General features: G+C 54.2%; 1 protein-coding gene across 2 annotated transcripts in view; it reads left to right on the top strand.

Moving 5' to 3' along the window:
* Positions 1-3,726: 3,726 nt before the first annotated feature.
* LOC102944636 (CYFIP-related Rac1 interactor B) overlaps positions 3,727-21,345 on the top strand; it is a 37,372-nt gene continuing 19,753 nt past the window's right edge. Inside the window, exon 1 of one of the 2 annotated variants that reach the window (XM_037881703.2) lies at positions 3,727-3,955. The gene's annotated coding sequence lies outside the window, so the exon portion shown is untranslated. The remainder of the gene's footprint in view (positions 3,956-21,345) is intronic. The other variant, XM_043531999.1, reaches the window with a different exon arrangement.

A 21,345-nucleotide genomic window follows, 5' to 3' on the forward strand; every position in this document is an offset into this window, starting at 1 on the left:
GTAATGGGTACAGCCCTGCTTCTCCCTCCATAACAGCTTGTGTCATTTTACAAAACCCGTTGGCGACACAACCAGCCTATAACGTACCCTCTGATAAAAGAACAGGAACTCTTTCCAGCATGAGCCAAGCGCAGGAAGTCATAATTCCATTAACCACCCTCCCATGTCCACCGGCCTGATGCTGATCCCTGGCACATCAGAGGCAAAACTCCCCTGAGGTCGGAGGGAGCTGGAACAGGTCCCATGGCTTTATAGCAAAGTGAAGCTCATCTAAACTTATTCTACTACTCTGTCTAGCACCTGAACCTCCATCTACCTGTTCATATGAACTGTATGGCTGCACAGATTTCCCCAGCTACACACTTATTACAGTACGTTGTGTAGTCACCTCCCAGTACACTTGTTCTTATCTGCACAGCCACATAGATCCCCAGCTACACCCATATTAATACTGTATAGTTATCTGCAACCCCAACAGCACCTGGTCTTATATTCTGGAAAGTCACCTAGATCCTCCAGCTACCCCCTTCTTGCAGTCTATTCTGCATCGCCACAATCACTCCTCCTTCTATTGTGCATAGGCACATATACATCACAAACGTCAACTCTCCATATCGTCTGTGCAGCTAAATATAGTGCTAGGATAGCCTCCTCTTCTGCGTAGTCAAATACCGTGAGCTGTACAGTCTCATATCCCCAGCAAGCCCTTTTCCGTCTATGTGGTATAGCAATGCAAAACGCCCACGCTCCTAACCACATCTACCCCTAATAACAGCCCTTTCTAGGCTCTGGGAAGCTGCACCCCAGTGCTCTCCAGAGCTGAGATCCTCCTGAAGCAATGCCCTGTGAGGAGCAACCCCTCTTCTTTGTCCCAGTCGTATGGGGCTCTCCCACTCCCCACACAGTGAAACCTAGTTCCGATGAGCAGCAATTGGTTTGGTGTCTCCCACCACCTAAGCCATGAAGGAGGGGCCTGTCCAGCGTGAGGTGAAGATATCCCTGTGATTGGCTGTCTCCATGGAAATACAAGGAGGTCTGAGCTCCCACTGGTGGGTGAATCTGTGAGTGACACACCGGCCAGCCCGTGTGATTGGAAGCGGCTGGGGACAGAGTCCTGACACGTTTCCCCAGTGCCATGTGAGCACAACGTGGAGTGGACGAGGCCCCGGCCTCAGGCACCTCTGTCCCTCACCCAGCTCTCCTGCCCAACGGATTAACCTACCTAGCATGGCCACTGTCTCACGCTCCCAGCCTAGGGAGCTCCTGGGTGGAAAAACTGCATTGCTTCTTTACCTGAGGAGATTGGTCAATTTGCCAGAAACCGGTTGTCCCGGCTCTTGCTCAGGAGCCGCCATCTTGGATTCAGTCGGCTGCCCTGGCCCCTGATGTGAACCCCTCAGGGCGAAGGGCCCGGAGAGTATTTCCTGCCTCCTTTTGCCATCGGGGCTGGCATGCCGCACGCATCGCTGGCTGGGTTCAGAGGCAGAGCGTGGAAGGATGCCGGCTTGTCAAAGTTGATCAAAATCACCCTGGGCCACATTCCTGAACGGAGGAATCTGGTGCAGGGGATTGGTGCAGCCGAATCAAGCCCTGGAGCAAACAGGACATGCCCTCTCCTCCACTCACCCCAGCTTCCCTTCTTGGACAGTCCTGCCATAAGAGGGCATCACGAGGTCTGAGGACATTAGCCCATCTGAGTGAGGGTCCAAGGGCTCACAGCCACCGCATCTGTGCCACGTACCCCGTAGTCCTCCTAGCCTCTTTGCCAATCCTCAGTGGCAGCCATTGTGATCACACAGCATTAACCTTGTGGCTGGGAAGGGAGTTGGTCTCTGTCCAGACTGTAGTGATGCTCAGCGTTTAGCCACAATAACAAAGAAGACCCCCTTCAATGGAAAACATGCCACATTTCTGGGGCCCTCGCTGTCCTTCGTTCTTAGTCTGCAGAATGGCAGTGCCAAGCTGAACAGCTGGGAACTTCCAGCCCTGAGACTGCATTAGTTCCACGGTTTCACAGCACAACATCTGGAAACCTACAGAGCTGAGAAATGACTGTGTTCCAGCCAGCGTGTTACAGCCCAGCATCTAGGAACCGCGAGGGCTGCTGTGCTGACATAGGGCTGGGTGGCCTCCCTTAAAACAGCTGGACATACAAGATCCTCCACTCTAATACGACTGCACCATGTCTGCGAGACTCCCAAGAACGGACAGCAGCCAAGCCTGACGAAGAGCAAGCCAAAGGTGAGAAGCGGGGGGAGATGGATTGGGACTAGCTGTAGACGGAGAAGGCTGGAAATGGCGCGGGGTCAAAGCTTTGGAGGATGAGTAGCAAGAGGCAGGTGGGTGGAGAGGAGACTGCTACAGAGGCAGAAGAAGGTGGGTTTGCGTCTTACCAGCCAGGCTCTGGGCTGGGTGGCAGGAATCTCGTCAGATTGCTAGGAGAGGAAGAGTTTTCACAGAGTTGTAGGAAGCGTGGGGGAGATGTTAGGACCTGGTAGCAAGGGGGAAGGAAGGGAGGTTCCTTCAAACCCAACTCTGAGACCTCCACCAGAGTGGGCAAGTCCATAGCTGCAGCAGTGCAATCGGCCCAAAAGGGACCACCTGCTTCATCCACGAAGCAAGGCCACCCACGTCATTCCTTCTGCTGTCTTATCACTCCAGAATCCCCGCCGGGACGGCACCTCAACCACCGCCCTTGGGAGTCAATGCACGCGCCCGGCAGATCTCATCCTTTGAACGTTTCCATGGCTTCCTGTCCTCCCATCTCCCGCCACAGTCCAGCTTCTCAGCCTGTATCCTTGGCCCACCCTTCCCAACGGAGAGGGGCCTCTCTCTCCTTCCCCCAGTGCCTGTCTGCTCTACGCCAGCCTTCCCTTGTGATCATTTCCCAGCCAGCCGCTCTTAGCCCAGCGCCATACGAGCTGCAGAACCTGTCACCTGCCAGATGCAGGATGGACACAGCAGCCAGGGTGAGGGCAGGCTGGCTAAGAGCAGGGGGGCTTGAACAGTTGGTGCTGAGGTGAGGGTGCTGAGAGCCATTGAACCAAACTGTAAACCCTGCATATGATGGGAACCACTTCAAGCCAGGGGGTGTGGCCGCACCCCCAGCACCCCTGGCCAAGAGGGAGCCCTGGGGACAAGCGGTAAATAGCCTGCTCGCTGCATGGGCTAGCCAATATTCTAGTGGTGAGCAGGATTATCATGGTCTATGTCAGAGCAGTGTCCAGGGCTCCAGCGGAGGTGGGAACTCCGTTGCACCAGGCGCAGCGTGAGAGGCAGCCTCTGCCCTGAGCCCTTACAATGGAGCTAAGCAGGATTGGCCCATGGCGAGAGGGGAAACAGAGGCACACGGATGACATGCCTCCCCTGGCCTGACGCAGCAGGTCGGGGGCAGAGCTGGGAGGCGAATGCCTGGCTCCCAGGCTAGTGCTCCAGCCACTAGATCCGTTTCCAGACAAATTGACAGCCGGGGCTTGGAAAGAAAGAGCTGGCCCCCTACAAGGGTCAGGCAGCCCGAGCTGTGAGCTAGCGAGCCAGCTTGGCAGACCCCTAGCAGGGGCAGGAGAGCACTGAGAAATGGGTCTCCTAATGCCCTGCGGCTCCTCCACCTGCGCCGGGGTCTCCAGGGCGCAGCGGGACCCGAGGCACGGGCAGCCCGGCGAGCAGAGGGTTAAACGGCCCTGGCTTCCCTGCACTTTAGACGTCACGGCTGTCTTGGGGGGGGGGGGGGGAGCAGTGGTCTATGGTGGTCTTTGTGATGCATTTTCTAGTGATAGCAGCAGCTGCTGCATTGAGCCTGCTTTCATCAGCGAGGCACACGCTCGCTCACACACACCCAGGGGCCGGGGCGGCTGAGCTCCCCAGCCGCGCCTCACTCCTCCTGGGCTCTGCAGGGACCTGGGACCCAGCCTCTGTCCTCGCGGCTGCCTCCCCCTGAGCACCGGGCTGGCGAGCGGTGAGTGCCAGGGAAGGAGACAAGGGGTGGGGGGCAGCAAGGCTGGGGTGGGGGGCAGCAAGGCTGGGCTGGGCGCAGAGCCCGCAGGAAGCTGCCCGCTGCGGGCTCCCCTGGTCTCTCTATTCAGCAATCCGCCGCCTGCCTCCATGGAGCCCCTCAAGTCTCTTTGCAACGAGGGGGGGGGGGGTGTCTCTGTGCTCCCCCACGGCTACCGATGCCAGGCTTGCCGTCTCCCAGCCTGCCCTGTTTGCACTGCTCTGCCCCTGCGCTGGGTGGGAGCTGAAGGTGACTCCATGCCAGGCACGGAGGGGTTGCGGGGGGAGTCTGTGCTCTTTGCAGGCAAGCTGGGTCCCCCTCCTTCCCCTGCACACAACGGGCCCCTCCAAGGAGGGGGGGGGTCTCGCTCTGCAAGCTGGGGGTCGGTGCATCCCCCGCTGCCGGCAGCTGGGCGCTGCATCTCCCTCCTCAGCTCCCCTGCGGTAAATTCTCCTGCAGTAGCAGGCAATGAGAGAGGCGAGCGCGCTGCTGGCCGGCTTGGCACTGAGGCGCAGGCTGAGCGCCCTGGCTTGGGGGCCAGCTTTCCCTCTCCCTCTCTGGCTGTGCTGGGGCCCGAGCGGCTCCTCTGGGGTCCATGGTGGCCTTTGCCACAAGTTCCCAGAAGGGCTGGGAAGGAGGCTGTATGGAGGTACCAGCGGCCTGGCTGCGAGGAGCGTGGCCCCTCACCTGCTCTGGCCAAGGGAGTGCAAGACCCACCAGGGTGCTGCTGTCAAGTAAAGTATGAGCTGCCTGCTTGGGGACAAGGGAACGGGGTGACATGGTGCCCATCCCTGTTACCTTACCTCCTGCTTCTGGCATCTCCCAGAGACCACAGCTCCCAGTGATGCCCCCCGCATTCCCCCCCAATAGAGCCTTGCGTCCATCTCCCGAAGTGTCAGGAGATGTTTGGTCTGTAGCTGCCTTCTCTTGATCAAAGGGGCTTTTTGTTGGTGAGGGTGACTTCCAGCTGTTGTTGTGATGCCTTCTTCTGGGCCAGTGCCTGGGTCCTGGCTGGTCTGGAGAATAGGACAATGGAGACAGCTTCTGGGAGGGGTGAGAGAATTTCAGGGAATGCAGTGAAATTCATTCCCAGGTTGCCTTCCAAGGAGTGTTTATTAATCTCCTGCAAAACATGACCTGGGAAGGAGGAGGCCTGCCTGGGGTTAATCTATCTCTGCTCTTGATGGGATCTGGGTGGGGGGACATTGGGCAAAGGGGAGGGGATCAGGCCACTCGGAGCTTCCACTTCTCCCGTGGGTTTGGGGCTTGTAGATTCTCTTCTCTGTGCTGTGTCTGGTGGGAATGCACCAGCATTCTGGTACCTAGGTATCCTCCGTGGCTTAGCTTTCTGGCACGATACAGGGGAGTCGGATTCAAATTCAGTGATGCAGGCTTTCAGGCTCAATGCACCACCTACCCTGAGCATCAGCAAGAAAGCAACACAGACCAAAACTACATGCAGCTAAGTCAGGGTCCCTGAAGGACAAGAACATAGTCGTGTTTCTGGCCCATCCCAGCACAGGGGTTTCTCCAGACAGAGGTGGTCCACTGAGGGAGCAGTGCTCACTGGCCTTGGGACAGGGCGGTCAGTCCAGGGGGAGGATGTGCAGCCCAGCAATGAATGAACATGAAGATTGCCAGGAAAGGAGGGTCCGTCCACATCAGGGTGCTATGATGGAATATTATAGACCAGGGTGGCCAAACTTACGGGCCCTCTGAGCCCTGCTCCTGCTGAAGCCCTGAACCCTGGCAGGTGTGCCCCACAGGGCTGATGCCCCAAGACTGGCAGAAGCCCCTACCACACCACCCTGCTGCAAGGCAGAGATCCTGAGCTCCCTCCCCCACCAGCCTGGTAGGTGAAGAATGGGGGAGCGTGTGAGGCTCCGCAAGCCCAACTTTAATGGTAAAATAGCCACATGTGGCTCACGAGCCACAGTTTGGGCACCCCGTTATAGACGAAGCCCTGGGCTGTTGCCACCTCTCACCTGGGCAGAGGCTGGTCCTAGGTGAGGCAGTGTCGGATGGAGCAGGGGGTGGCAGCATTAGGGATTCCAGAAGCAGTTCCCAGAACTCCAGTTAGGGTGAGCTATGGCTGCAGCTCTGCTCTAGAGAAGTGGGGTGAGCCCATTAGACTCCAGGCCCCTGTTGCTTGCAGGGATCCACTTGAGTGCCTCCATTTCCCCTAGCAGAGCTGGAGGGAGTGGGACTGACCAGGGGTGGGCTGGAGAGGGAAGGAGGTCAGCTGAGTTCCAAGTAGCCTATCTAGGAATTGCTTCCAATCTGATGCGTAATGGGCTTACTCTGTCTGCAAGGGGGTCGCTCACATGCTGCCCTCCTGGCTCGTCTTGGGCTCCTCTGCTGAGCTTGCTCCTTTGCACTTTGCAGGGTCACACACTCTTCACGGGTACAGCTGGGATGCCCTGCCCCATTCCCTGGAGCTCAAAGGGGCACAGAGGGAGAGGAGGACTGGGGGGCACCACCAGCAGCTCCCAGGGTGCTCTTGAAAAAACTGAAATCCTTTGCATCTGCTCTTCTGTCATCTCTGCGCTCCCTGGGTCCTGGAGCATTGCGGGGCGAGGGTGTGGGGGGAGGAAGACTCTGCGTGGCTGGATAAAACATCTCCACACTCAGTTTGGCTCCCACTGCTTCCCTTTGAAGGGGAATCATACCCCAAATGCCTCCGTCTTCAGGATCTTACTCAGAACAGCCCCTTGGGGAATAGGCGATAGGTCTTCCCCACTCACCCCCACAGCCATAGCCTTCCCTAAGCTGGACAGTTCCCCTCCCCCATATTTGTATGCAGCTCTTGTCAGACACATTCAGTGCACTGAAGGAAGCAGGAAGGGAAAGCAAGTCTCCGCTGAGCAGGTGTTTACTGGGCAGCGTTAGTGCCGGCTGCATCTAGCCTCGACTGTACTCGATGGAGTCTGGACACCTCCGGTTCGTGCAATAGCTGTTTTTCTAGTAAGTCCACCATCATACTGCCCTTGACCTGATCCCCATGCAGTCCCTCCTAGATCCTGGCCACTTTCCGATGCCTGCAGTTCAACGGTTCCTGTCCCATCCCTGCTTTGACCCGATGAGACATGTTAGCAGGTCAGCTCCGTGACGCTTCCACTGCAGTCTGGGGCTGCCAGCCTAGCCCCTTTCACCAGCACTGAATTCACCTGCACAAAGGATAGGACCTCGGACTGTGCTTGCGCTGAGCCCGCCAAGTCGATATTGCCCTTGGGCTGGTCCTGTCGAGTCCATACACTGCTATAGCAGAGCTCCTCTGATTCATACTGCTCTTGGATTGGGGCTCTCTGCTAGCCACTGACCCGCCTCTGCAGTCACCATTGCCCTTGAATTAGCGCCGTGTCTTGGGGCCGCACTGACATCCCCCTGCTCGGCCTTCCGGTCGTACAGCTCTGATCTGCCCAACTCCGCTGGGGCTGCACTGGCCTGCTCTGACCCCCACCGCCGGTGCCCCTCCGTGAGTCTGTCTCCACTCCGCTTTGTCCATTGTGTGCTGCACCCAGACACCGTTGAACCAGTCCGCTTCTTGCCCTATAAATGAGCCCATCGGCTCGGGCCTGCGTTGACTCGCTCCCTGGAAAGCCCTGTGGAGACAAGCCGCAGCGCGGTTACTGAAGGGCAGGTCCGTGCGTCTCCTCATCCCTTTAAACCGCCTTGCCTGTCCCTCGGGCGCAAATCAGCGTTAAATATGCATGCGTGGATTTAAAACGTTTCACCTCAGAGACAGTACACTCAGTTCCTGGGGCCTGCTCCGCGTGAGGCTGGAGCGGGTCGTAGAATGGATGCTGAAAACCCGAGCCGCCTCCCATCGCCCCTTCATGCCACGCGAGTGTCTCGACGGGGCGAAACCAGCAGCACCACTTCCTCGCCGCTGGATCCAAAGGCCGGGCGTGGGACGGCTGCTGGAGTGAAGCACCTGGCCAGGAAGAGCTGGGGGGAGCTGTACACGATGCGTTTGGAAACTCCGCCAGAACAGGAGTGCATGCTCCCAGCTCAGCTGCCCCACTCGCCCCTTGGAGAGCATCCCCTGCATCCCGCTGCCCTCTTCCTTCCCCATCCCCTGGTTCTGCGGCTTTCTCCCCTTTTGCCTCCCCACTGCCTTACTGCCTCCCCACTGCCTTACTCCCTCCCCTCCCCCACTTTCCTTCTCTCGCACCCACCCCCCATCTGCTCTCCCCTCCCCGTCCCCCCCCCTCCACTTTGTTCTTCCTCTGGGGAGTTCCGCTCCTGCATCCTCAGTCTGCAGCGAGCCCTCTCCAAGCAAGGCTCCTGGGTGCGGTTTCTTGTGCCGACCACCCCCCGTCCCGAGGGCATCTCTGCCGTGTTCTTTCTTCGCTAACACAGGCCCCAAGAGGCTCCCCGTAGATAGATGAGCTCAGTGCAAAGGGGAATGAGGAGCCACGTGAACCCCATACATGTTGTACCTTTCTGTAGACGGAAGGTACATCAGAGGCTCTCCCTTCAGAGAGAACAGAGAAGGGCACCGGGTGGTACAGCAGGGCCCCCACCAGCCCAGAAGGTAGGTTTTCAGTTCATCATGCTGGTGATCGGCCGGCAGTGCAAACCGTGGGACACTCGTGAGATCTAGATCATGGGCTCTGAAAATAAGTTACAAAATAAGGCAGTTCTGTAGCTAATTACCAAGGCCTGGTGCCTGTGTTACTTACCTTTCCCCTGAGGGCCTCAAAGTGCTTAGCAAGGATGAATTAATTACACCTCCCAGCAGTCTTGTGAGATGCACCCCTCAGTAAGTATTTTCATACCCATTTTACAGCTGAGGAAATGGAGGTACAGAGAAATTAAGTGACTGGGCTGAGATCACACAGCAAGTCAGTGGCAAAGCCAGGAACAGAACCCAGGAGTCCTAGCTCCCAACTCTGATTCTGAGAAGTGTTCCCCACACATGGCAAAGCCTCAGCTCAACCGCTGAAGTAAATTAAGCAGTGATTTCAGAGGCAGGGACTTGTAAAAAGATTTAGCCCAATGCACTTTTCCTTCCACAGTGTCCTCCGCACACTGTGTGCCTGACCTAGCAATTCACTCCCATCCCTGTATTATATCCCCTAGCAGGGAGCAGCACCTACGGGGCAGAGCAGAGCAGACCTGTTCAGCTGACAGCCGCATGCCACAGGCCCCGAGAACCCTCCCTCTTTGGGGGTCTCATTCTCCTCTCCGAGAGGCAGAGACAGCCCCCACCACTACCATCAGAGACACTCCTACCACCCATAAGCAGGAGCAGGACCTGCCTTACCTGGCATCCAGGCCAAAGAAAGGGCTGTCCCCTCCTGCCCCTCCCAGGCACCCAGCTTCATAAACAGCTCCATCCCCTCCATAGGTCACTCCTTCCTCCTGGTTTCTGCTCTGTCATCTGCAGCTGGAGCCTCCGCTCCCCTGCCGTGCCCAGAACCTAGCGCTGGCTGCTGCCCTGCTTCAAAAGGAGATGGCCAGCCAGGAGGATTCTGGGATGTAGTAGAGACCCAAAGGCAGACAACAGAGCAGAAGCATAGACAGCCTTTGAAGATAACCAGGGACGGATGGCGGGAGGGCACAGAGCAGCTTCGCACAGCCCTATCTGCGCTCTCCTGCCTACTTGCCCTATTCTGCGGCCGTCCCCGGGCACTTGGCATCTGGAGTGGAAGCTGGTGCTCCAGCCCGGCTGACCTTTCCCCACGAACTTTGCTCAGGCAGACCCCAGCTTCTCCGCTACCCTTGCTGAGGTCGGTTGCCTGAGCTTGCAACACTCCGCTGGAAAAGACATGGGGTTTTGGTGCTTGAGGATCAAATATTGGGGTGAATCTTCCCTCCCTGCCTTCCTAGCTTTATCTCCTTCAGTTCCCACCTCAGACATTTTGGAGGCGGCCTGACAGAACTCTCAGAAGAGACAATGAATCCACTAAACCCCCTCAGGCGGCAGCGGACTCCACCATGGCAGGCTGAGCCGAGCCAGAGGGGACTGTATATAGGCTCTGGAGAGCGAGCCCCAGGTTCCTTCCAGAGCCTTGCGGGAATCAGGAGAGACTGACTGGGCCTAAAATCATTCAAGGGCGAGTCATTGCTCTGCGGTGTGGAAGGGCCGTTAAACGAGATCATTCTTCCCCCTCACTTTTGCCTTTTAAACTGTAATTTATACATCGGGGATCTTGCTAGAGCCTGGATTCCTGCAGCACCCCTCTGCATATGTAAAAGCCAGTGAGTGGGACGTAGACACATGGGCGCAGATTGTCAGAAGTATTTAGGATCTTAACTTCTACCAGTTCAGAGCCTAAATCCCTTTGAGTCTAGGCTTCTGGTGGCCTTCGATCAAAGAACGGCAACCAAGCAACATCCTGAGGAGAGACCAGAGCCCGCTAGAAGCTGAAGAGACATTTCAGTGGTAAAGGGGGAAAACATTTTTGCTGCTGTTTCATCTCTTCGCACTGCCCTAGCATTGCATACAGCAGAGCCACAGAAACAGGCCCGCTGAGAAAAATTTGGGGGCTGACGTAACACCCCCTCCCATTTCACCTCAGTTACAGTCGTTTTGGGGGGGCAACTGAGCTTGAGGCCTCAGTCCAATTGTCCCCCCCTTACCCTCCTCTCCCCTCAGCCCTGCAAAGAATAAGAACCGCCAGAGTATCACCAAGCTGTTCCTATTCACTACACCTTCCCTCCTAACACCCTTCAAATGATTGGCACCTAGCCGCTCTGCGGAGGGACACACTCAAGCCCAAAGGCTGCCAGGAGGGAAACGAGTAAACCAAAGCAGCATTGCACAGGTCAGAGGACTAGGAAAAAGTGCTGAGAACAACTTTAGCTTTTAAGGCCAGAAGGGACCACTCTGGTCATGCAGCCTGACTGCCAATAAACAATAGATGGTTTGCATGGATTGGGGTTTCCAAGAAATCACCCATTCCAAGAACGCTCCTTGCCTCTCTTACAGGGAGAGGGATACTGCAGACATTTGGTTCCATGGATGCTTGTTTGAACCTTTAAAGGGATTTGCTTCAGCTGCATTTGCTCCCCTTTTTCAGGCAGACATCTGAGCAATTTTACTGGCAAAAGTGGTCCATGGAAAGGGCATTTCAAAGCCGTGTGCACAAGTACCTGCAGACACCAGATTTTAAATTTGCACATGCACATATACACTACAGAACCATTCACCCGCTGATCCAATCAGAGCAGAGAAACAATCCCATGCGACCTTTCTTACCAATCCCAGTGAAGCTGGAATTTGGACTGTTCTGTATTTGGTCCAGAAAGCAAACCCACTGAAGAGGCTTTAATGGAATCAACTGGAAGGAATTGCCATCAGATGGTGGATAAAAGAGGCTGAATATGGCTTATAAATTATTCCTTGCTTGTTATTTATTCAACTCTGGTTTCTGCCACATAAAGCCAATTAAAAGCTGGACATGTTGGGATGGGAAGAGAGAGAAAAGGGCTGCACCCAAAGCACCTGGCATAAAATAGGTAAAAGCTTGACGGGCCCAAGTGCTCTCAATGAGGCAGAGGACAGGTTGGCTTTGTAAGAACGGAGTTAGCCCTGCCCCTTCCAACAATTGCTCAGGCCTTAATCAGCAGCCCAGCCCTGCGCCTACAGTTCCCACACTGCAAGCGACCAGAGCCGCGCAGAGAGATTCCAGATGGGGAATTCATCTCCGTGTCAGCAGGGCACTAAAATCTCCTGGAGCAGGCGGGGTTGGGGATTCTTTCTGGGCTTCTGGCTTATTTAATGAAGCGGTTTGGGGGTTTTATATATATTTTTAAACAGAGAAATAAGAAATAATCCATATGTAAAAAAAAAAAAAAAACTCGGCAGAGAAGGCACTAGTCCCATCACACCCCTACCCACGCTCCAAAGCCATCCAGCAGGCCGTGTGCAGACACCACAAACCTCCTTGGAACCAAGCTGTCCAGCTCTCTAGTTTCGCTAAGCCTGGATTTACCCTCAGGGCTTCTTCTATCACTTTATGGGATAAAACGCGCTGGTTCTGCAGGAGCTGAGCCCTTGTCCCTTGCTTGGGGACTGAAGAAACGAGCGGGCAATACCCTTCCCACCCCCGTAGCTTCAAACAGAGCGCTTAGGGCCCGGCCCCGGGCAGGGACAGAACATGCCGCAGCAGCTGCTGCGTTACGGTTTAATGAGGAGTGTCAGATAGTTTACGGGGCCTGTGGATGTATTGACGTAACAAACAACAAAAAAACCAGGGCCCCTTGGCGATTTAAGGTTCCCATTAATTTAGTGCTTCTGAATATCAGCACTGGCTTCTAATTTGACAAAGAGACGGCTGTTCTTTTTCAGGTTATTTTAACTCCGTAGCGAGCCCCAGATAGAAAAACACCACGTCTGGAGTGGTAAGTTAGTTTGTCATGGCAACCTGAGGCAGAGGCTCACAGAACTTAATTGCTGTGCAAGGATGGACAAAAAAGGACCCTAAATGGAGGAACTAGATGGCGCTCAGGGGATCTGAGGGGGACATGGAAACTTCCCCCTATGTGGCTAGTTCAAATCCAACCCAATTCCGCAGGAAGTGAAAGTTATCACCACATATTGTGGTAGCACCTACAGGGATAAGGCCTCATCGCGCTAGGTGCTGTACATGCAGATAACAGAAATACAGCCCTTACCGCAAAGCGCTGGCAATCGAAGATGAGAGACAACAGGTGGATCCAACAAGCAGACAAGGGGTAGCGCAACAGCCATTTGGTGACATCTGTCTACCTGTGTATACCATGCTCCTCCCCACAGCATCCGGGTGTGCGGTGCAAATCAACATTTGCATGCACGAATGTCCTCCACCTGGTCTAGATTCCTCCCTGCTCCAGGAGCACCTGGAAAAGCTTTGAAATGGTATTTAGCACCTCTGCGGGAGGTGTTGCCTGGAAGGCTTAGTCACAGCAGCCAGCATTGCACTTCACTGGGAGAGCTGAGATCTGTGGTCATCTCTCACCTCCTCCTAGGGAGTTCCCACAGCTTCAGACCTGCTCACAAGACAGACATGTCCCCATCGCTCATGTGCTCAATGCCTGGGGTCTGCAGCTTTATAGTGGCTATGAAATGAAGCTGTCAAGGGAGGATGTGGTCTCTGAGTGAAAGATGTTATGTTAGGTAGGGAGGGCTGATACCACAGAGTGGCCTTCATGAGAAAAGCCAGGATTGTGAATATGCCCCTCTGCATGAGGAGACTGCAGAGCAAGGGAAGCGCGGGGGTGGTGGGCTCTTGGATCCAGATTGTTCAAGGTATTTGGGTGCCTAACTCCCAGTAGAACTGGGCACCTAAATGCTTTTAGAAAAGGAGTACTTATGGCACCTTAGAGACTAACAAATTTATTTGAGCATAAGCTTTTGTGAGCTTTTTGCAGATACAGACTAACATGGCTGCTACTCTGAAACCTGTCTAAATGCTTTTGAGACGCTGGGCCTTGGTGATCAGCAGTGCTGAAAGCTGGACCAGCTGGCGTTGCTTTGTGGTCAGTGTGGCCATTTCTGATGGATCACTGTGGCCAGCTCGTCACCTGCTTTCCCATTAGCCCCTGCTACGTCTCTGAGGCTGGTCATGTCTCGGAGGCAAGATGGTTAGGATCCGTGGTAATAACTACAATGAGCTTTGGATCGGGAAGCTCCTCAGTCGAATTTCCTCATCATCCAGTTGGCTGCCCAGAAATCTGCTGCAGAGAATCTCTTTCCTAGGATGACAGCACAGGAAACATTCACTGAGCGCTCCCAGGACATGCGATTACCATAACACGGCTGGGACGCACGGTGGGAAGAATCAACCACGGAGGGCTGACCCGATCAGCCGAAAAAACGACCGGTTCACGTTAGGACGTAAAATAATAGGAAGTCAGTGCCTGAACCGGGAGAAAAACCAAAGTCATGCACACCCAGATCCAACCATCCAGACACCCATCAATGCCAGGGGGCTACTTAGCCACCATCGAGATTGGAGTCCCATCAGTCCCTGTTTGGAAAAGACTGGCCCCATCTCTTGGCTGCCCTACCCATGTGTTGGAAGGTGTGGGGGCATTACCAGAAGATGCAGAGCCCCACATCAGGTTGTGGGGACGACCCTAGAGTAGACAGAGAGGCTGCTGGAGGGGTGTCATAAGCATGCACAACTGGGGGAGTCCATACCCAGGAAAGATGGGGTTCTGGCATGTGTTGCTTGGCAGAGAGATTCACACACCTGTAAGCCAGCCCTGAGGACATGCTTCCTAGGTATTTGGGGGTATACTGGTGTCTGGCGGGAGCTAGAGGGATGCAGCTATTTGGCTGGCAATTCAGAGCACAGTAATTAAAGCAACTTCCTCACTCATGCACTTTTAAGTGCCCCTGGAACTGCAACTCAAGGAGATGCAAGAAAGGGAGAGAATGGAAAAGAGAGGAAGAAAGGATGACAAGACTGGCAGCGATGGAGGACCTCCACCCACCCATCACGGTTTTATAAGGCACCCCTCACCCTGGCATCTGGTTTGCAGTCTCAAAGTTGAAGTACGAATACTGTGTCACTGGCACGACTGGAAGTTACCCGGGTTAGAAATGGTTAGTTGGCGGGGAGTGCAAAGAGCATCATTTGTTTCCAACCGCCCGGTACATCCTGCAGATGTCAGGAAAGAGCGGGGCTGTTTTTCTAGCTTCCCTTGCAGCCCTTTCGAAACAGAGACCTCACACTTTTTCTTGCGCTTGTGGTTTGTTTACATGGTGTCTGCCATTCAGAAAGCAAAAGCAGAAGGCCGGCTAAAGACTTTCCTGAGACGAGACTACTGGCTGGTTGGAGGGTGGTTCGTTAAGCACCGTTCTCAGCAAGTGACCTGATCCGAATCAGACAGGATATGACTGCTGCAGTTCAGGCCGGTTCTTAGTCCTAACGGAACAGGGTGTGGGGAACGTTTGGAACCAAGTACCATGGAGGGTTGCAAAGAAATTAAGTGCTTTGCAATGACTAAAAGTCAAAGTCTCTCCCCTCAGGTATTCCTCCTTGCAAGAAAAGACGGGGACAGAGAGCACCAGCCTTCTCAAAGTTGGGTGCCGTAACTTAGATCTACCTGACCCCCTTTGCACAGAACTCATCCACCGAGCTCCTGCCCTGGCCACATTTAAATCCCTCTTAAAGACCCACTTCGGCTGTGCTGCTTATGGTGAATCAAACTGACCAGTATAAACATTGCCTGTTGTTGTTCCCCTTTCTCTAACCATGGTCTAACTTGTCTGTCCTCGAAGCAGGGACTGTCCTTCTTTAGTGTTTGAAAAGCACCTACCCTACTGCAGGCACCCCCATAAACAAACAACGAGAGGCACCAAAATCTATATTCAAGTACCTGAATCAGTGGCCTGATTCTCAGCAGCGCAGGACATTGGCAGCTCCCACTGGTGCTCAACACCTCTGAAAATCAAATTATCTACGTGTCTAAACACAGGTGGAGGTGTCTAACTTAAGGGGCCTAGCTGTGAAAACGCTGGCCTGGATTTTTACTCCCTATCCGCTCTGCTTCTCCACTTAATTCCTTCATTTCTCCTGTTGCGTGTCTGTGTCCAGGCTATTGGGCTGTCTTCACATGTGGAAGAGGTCCCTTTCCACTTGGGTATGGGCAGTTTGTTCGGGTAACTGACCGTGGTTATGGTATGGGCGGTACCCAAGTTGATAATCACGGTGATGGAAGTGTTGGCAGTCGGGGTGGTGGGAACTGGGTGGCGCTATTGTCTCTGATGGGGCGGTGTCAGCACAGAGGATGAGAGTGATTGAGGTGCCCAAGAGGAAGGTTATGCTGGTTTGGGAGCAGTGGCAATCCGGCTGTTGGGGCAGCTGGTGCCCTTGCCCCATTCGCAAAGATGAGGAAACAGAATCAGAGTCAATTCGATTTAACCTCATTCAAGGTCACCCTCACGGCTGTTTGTTTCACAGAACTGCTCTTCCAGATGGTGGAGGGCAGCTGCTCCAGACTGCCTACGGCCCAGTGCCCTCAATTGGGAATGCTGCCCCCCTTCAGCCCAAAGCCCTGGCGGGTACAGTGCAGATGCCCATGTCCCGTTAGGGGGCTCCAAAGCAGCTGTCACAGGGGTTCCTTCGCCTGGCCTGCCAGCCACAACAGTGCACAAGAACGGCACTTTCCAAACTGCCCTGAATTAACAAGCATCTATGCGGAGCTGCCACCTTGCCGGCGATTTGTTATTTATTTAATTAGCTTATGGAGCGCCCTGTCACCACGGCAGCGAGGTGCTCATTAAGGCATTCAAAAGTGCGGCTTGCAGTCGAACCGCCCGTCATGGGGAGCTGGTCTTGGCAGAGCTAATCCCGGGGTCGAGGAGACTCACGAGGCTGGAAGCGGTGGCAGCCGTGCCAGAGGGGCTGATTATTTGGCAGGCGCGAATACCTGTGTGAAGGCTGACGGCGCTGTTAGCAACGGTACCGATGGTGGCAATGGATACGGAGCTGGACTCCACAGGGCTCCCAGAAACCTGTTCCTGGCCGAACAGGAAAGAAGCCGTGGGCTGCTGAGAACAAAAACGGGGCTAGAGTGATAACCTGGGAACAAGCGTCTCCATTCACATACAGCGCCACTCCGCTGCTCCCCCCGCCGCACTGTGTAATGCCACTCGGAAGGCAAATGACTAAGGGAAATCAGCCTGCCTGAGATAACTTGGCATGGAGAGGGGCCAGACAAATGGCTGGGATGGCGTTTGCTCGGGCTCTCTTGTGCTTTGGAGTGGGAAGGTGCCAGGATGCACTGCAGTTCTGCCATCCTTCTGCCCAGGCAGAGGGCAAAGATCTGTCCCAGAGGGGATTATTCAACACTTGGCATTAGAGACAAGCACGGAGATGTAGCACGGGTGACCCCTTGTATTTCAGAATGGTACCCATGGGGCTCTGGCATTTGGAAACATCTGTCTCACCTTGGATCTACTACAGCATAACCTAACATCGCGGGCCAGCCCCTCAACTAGTGTAAACTGGCTTATCAACCGTGGAGCTACACCGATTTACACCAGTTGAGGATCTGGCCCTGGGGTGTTACAGCAGCATCTGGGAACATGCAGAGATGAGGGATGCCTGCATCAGATTTGGTATCTTACTGCAGGGAGAGACGAGAACTATCTCTACATGGCAGTGTCTAGGAGAATGAATAATTTGCCTCACCTTAAAGATTTTGTCAAAACCTCATTTAATTCTCCAGCAACACAACATTCCCAGAAGGGACAAAAGTAATTTAGTCCTAAAGGAAACCAGGTTTTATTTTGCGAGAGCTGTTTGAATAAGGAGTCAGACCCTTGTAGCCTTTACTGTAAATAAGGCCAAATCCCTTTGCACTGTGTTCTATTACAATTCCGGCCTGGCATCTCTATTGGCATAGTGTAACATCACCTCTTACCCAGGTGAGAATAGGGTCCTTGTGAGAAGCTGAGAGCTCCCTTCTTGTCCTGGAGAACACTGCAGCCATCTGAGAGTTTCAGTGAAGTTGGCTCTCTGGCAGGGTAGCAGCTGCCTTGCATTCACGCAGAGCCCCTCCCAGAATGTGTTTCTCGGACACACGAGAGGGATCATTCGCCATGGCGACCTGGGTGCAAATTGCATCATCAGCCCTAGGCCCTTTCCCTTTCGGATCTTCCCCTGCATTAATTAAACCCGAGCAGTCAGCCTGTTACATGCAAAATCTAGCTTTCAATAATGATATGGCCCAAAGAGAGAAAAAAAACACAAAACCCTAACCCAGGGCTGATGCTTCTTCCGCCTCTTACCCACGAGTGAAAGAACAAATGAGAAAGCAACTCCGGGGGAGGTATAAGGGGAGGGCTTTGGTCTGCCCTCAGCTACACCAATCCGCAGGAACACCACTGAAGTCAATGGGTTCACACCAGTGCCTCAGAGCAGAATTTGACTCAGAGGACCAGGCCCCACCCTGTGGTCTTTTGCTGAGCAAACCAGGTGTTGGCTTGCAGGGAAGTTCCTCCTCTCCCCACCCCAGGGATGATTTTTTTCTTACCTACTGCTTGGTGCAATCTGTTCCATTGGGACTGTGGGCCCCAGTGACAAGCCTGGCCTGCGGGGATGATGTATCAAGATCAGGGATGGGAGCAAGGGGTGGGGCTGGGGCTGGGGCTGGATTTCACCCCCACAAAACCCAGTGGTGGAATTTTAACCAATGCCCTCACCAGCACATCACTGATCCCCATCCCCATCTACATCAAGCAACTAGCAGGCTGGTGATTATACAGAGGGATCACCACTGACACAGGACCTAATGCTGCTCCCATTAAAGTCAATGGAGCAGCTATGGGAGACCCCCTAGGAGAAGCCATGGTTTCCTATCTCCGCCATTTGTCTCTTGTCTTGTACGTAGGCTGTAAGTTCTTTGGGGGAGGGAATGTCTTTGTGTTCTGTGTCTGTACCGTGCCTCGCACAAGGGGGGGGGCTTGGCCCATGACTAAGGCTCTTGATTGCTACTGCAATATAAATTAATAGTAATTATAATAATCTGGTGACCTTACCCTGGTTGTTGCTTGGGCTGTATTCTGAAGCCAACTCCGATGTCAGATTCTTCATTGGTTTCCTCATTACCAAATGCCATTTTCCAGGGGACACACTGGTCCTACGTGACAGCCCTGCTCACTGGAAACATGCATCTTTAAAATAGCAAAGAATAACAATCCCGTTAGCATAGCATAGCAAAGAATAACAATCCCGTGTACTAGCTGTGGCTCGAGCGTCCGCTGTCAATCTCTGGATGACGAGAGATTCTCCCCTCTGGGTCTGATGACTTGTGGGGACTGCTGGTGATGAAAAACTCACCTAACAGCGGCATAAATCACAGAAAACCAATGACTTGGAGACGTGTTTGGAAATTTAGTTCCATGTCACTGGAAATAAACAGTCTCACACAGTCCAGTTACAGTCAGTTTTCTAGTAAATGATAGAGGGGAAGGACAGTCCAGCGGTTCAAGCACTAGCTTAGGACCTGGGCTCAGTCCCCTGCTCTGCCACAAACATCCGGTGTGACCTTGGCTAGTCACTTAGCCTCTTGGAACCTTAGCTCCCCATCTGTCCCATGGGATTCTGGTACTTCCCTACCTCACAGGGGTGCTGGGAAGAGCTCAGATAATATGGTGTCAGGGACCATATAAGAACCTAAGGCTACGTCTACACTGCACATCACTTGCGGCAGTACGTAGCTACCCCCCGCAGGGAAAAGCAGGCTGATTTCACGCTGTGGTGCGTAGCTACACGCGTCAGTGAAAGGCTCTGGCGGGGGATGGCAGTGGGGAAAGGCTCGGCCGTGGGGAGCTACCGGAGTCCTTCCCTGTGGCGGGGAAAGGCTCTGGCAGCAGAGTGGGAGCAGGACGCCACGCTGTTTAAAATGGCAGTGTAGACCGGGCACTGCTTGGGTGTGTAGGTTACACTCCCACAGGACTCAGGTGTGTCCTAACGCGACTCATCGACACAATGCCTCACCATCCACATTGCTATTTATACCTGTGCTCCGGGGCACGCAGTGTAAGCACCCGACACGCCACAGAAGGGACCCTGCGGTGGAGCCGAACCTTAAGATCGATACTGGGCCAAATTCGCCCCGGCATCGTTGTATCAATATCAGTGGAGTTACACCAGGGACAAATTGGGCCCAATGTAGCGATTTTTTTTGTATTCTTATTTTGTAAAGAAATGAAAAACCCCATAAAAATAAAACTCACCCTTCACTGGTTGATTTTTGGGTGGAGGGAGGGCATTTTGCACCTGGGTCAGTGGCAAATGACAGCATGCTGGAGAGGGCGTTTTGTTAAAGACTAGTAGCCTATGGCAGCCCGCTGGGGAATTCAGGCTGTCCTGGGATATAGAACACAGGAAATGAGCAATCAAATATTAACTGCGGGGGTATCCGGGGAGCTGGTGGCGGAAATAGCCGTAGTTTGGTTCAAGGCTGACATACCAGAACCAGGGGGGTGTCACGGAGTCACCGGAGCGATGCTCTGGAGTTACTCCATATGAGGCCAGCCAGGACTCTGCGGGAGCCTCCTCTCTCTGAGCAGACTGTCTCCCGGGCAAGAAGCTTACACAGCTTCCACCTTCCTGGGTCTGACCTCGGAGCATTCAGCAGCCCCTTCCACACCGTGTGCTTCCCACAGTGAGACCGCCCAGGCGGGGCTCCTGGGGAAGCCAGAGGGCCCTGCACCCCAACTCCGCAGTCAGACGTGACTCTCAGCCAGCCGGTAAAACAGAAGGTTTATTAGTCGACAGGAACACAGCGTAGAACAGAACATGTTAGCACAGAAATCAGTGACTTTCAGCCAAGTCCATCTTGGGGGGAGGGGAGCCAGGGCTCTGGCCCTCCCCCTGCACCCCAAGCCAGCCGAGACTGACTCCGCTTCATGCTGCCTGGCCCCTGTCCTGCCCGTTGCTCCTCCTCCGGCCTTTGTCTCGCTTCCCAGGCCAAGGGCCACCTGGTCGCATCCCCTCCTGGGTCTCAGGTTACGAAGGGGCGGCCACAGCATATGTGCAGGCAGCTGGAGCAGGCCCCGCAAAAATCCCACACGCTTATTCCCACCACCTAGATATTGGTGCAACACATAGGGAAACTGAGGCCCACACAGCATTCATGCAAACCGGTAAGACTCACATAGGCTTACATACCACAAAACAAGGGAAAATCCCCACTTCATCACAGGGAGCTTCTTGCGAGGCAAGGAAAATCGCAAACAAAATCCCATAGAAAAATAGGTGAAATTCATTCCTGTTGTCCCTCCATTGGCTTCATGTCACCAAGCTTTCCAACGCCCTAGCCAGGCTGAAAGGCGAGCGTCCTGCCTGGAAGGACGTTTGAGTAGACACATCCCAATGCTTGCGGGAAAGCAGCGTGGTCTGACCAAGCCCATGGGTAGGAAGCAGGTGGTCCTGAGTGCTAATCCTAGCTCTGCAATTTATGCACTGGACGGGCCTGGGCAAGTCACTTCACCTTCCAAGCTCAGTGTAGCCACTTAAGAAATGGGGATCAGCCACCTGTCTCACACAGAGGTGCTGTGAGGATTAGCTAGAACATTTCCGGGAGGTGCTCTGAGTGCTATGTAAAGGCTCAGTATTATTAAACAAACACAGGGCTCATTCCTTTCCCGGGGGGCTTCTGCTCAGATGTCAGCTGGAAGAACTGAAGGAGATGATAGTAAAAAGAACGGATTCCTTCCATGAAAGGCTGGCTGGCTTCCAAAAGCCACTGACTGCTGGTGGAAAAACAATTAATAGAGGCAAATACGGTGAACCTTCAAGGCGCAGAGCACAGAGGCGCAGGCTGTCCTCACTCACAGCTGGGAGGAACCAAGTGCCCGTATGGATAACATCAGACAAATTAGAAACTGAGAGCAGGCAATATTG

Source organism: Chelonia mydas, chromosome 19 (assembly GCF_015237465.2).
Source record: "Chelonia mydas isolate rCheMyd1 chromosome 19, rCheMyd1.pri.v2, whole genome shotgun sequence".
Taxonomy (NCBI): domain Eukaryota; kingdom Metazoa; phylum Chordata; order Testudines; family Cheloniidae; genus Chelonia; species Chelonia mydas.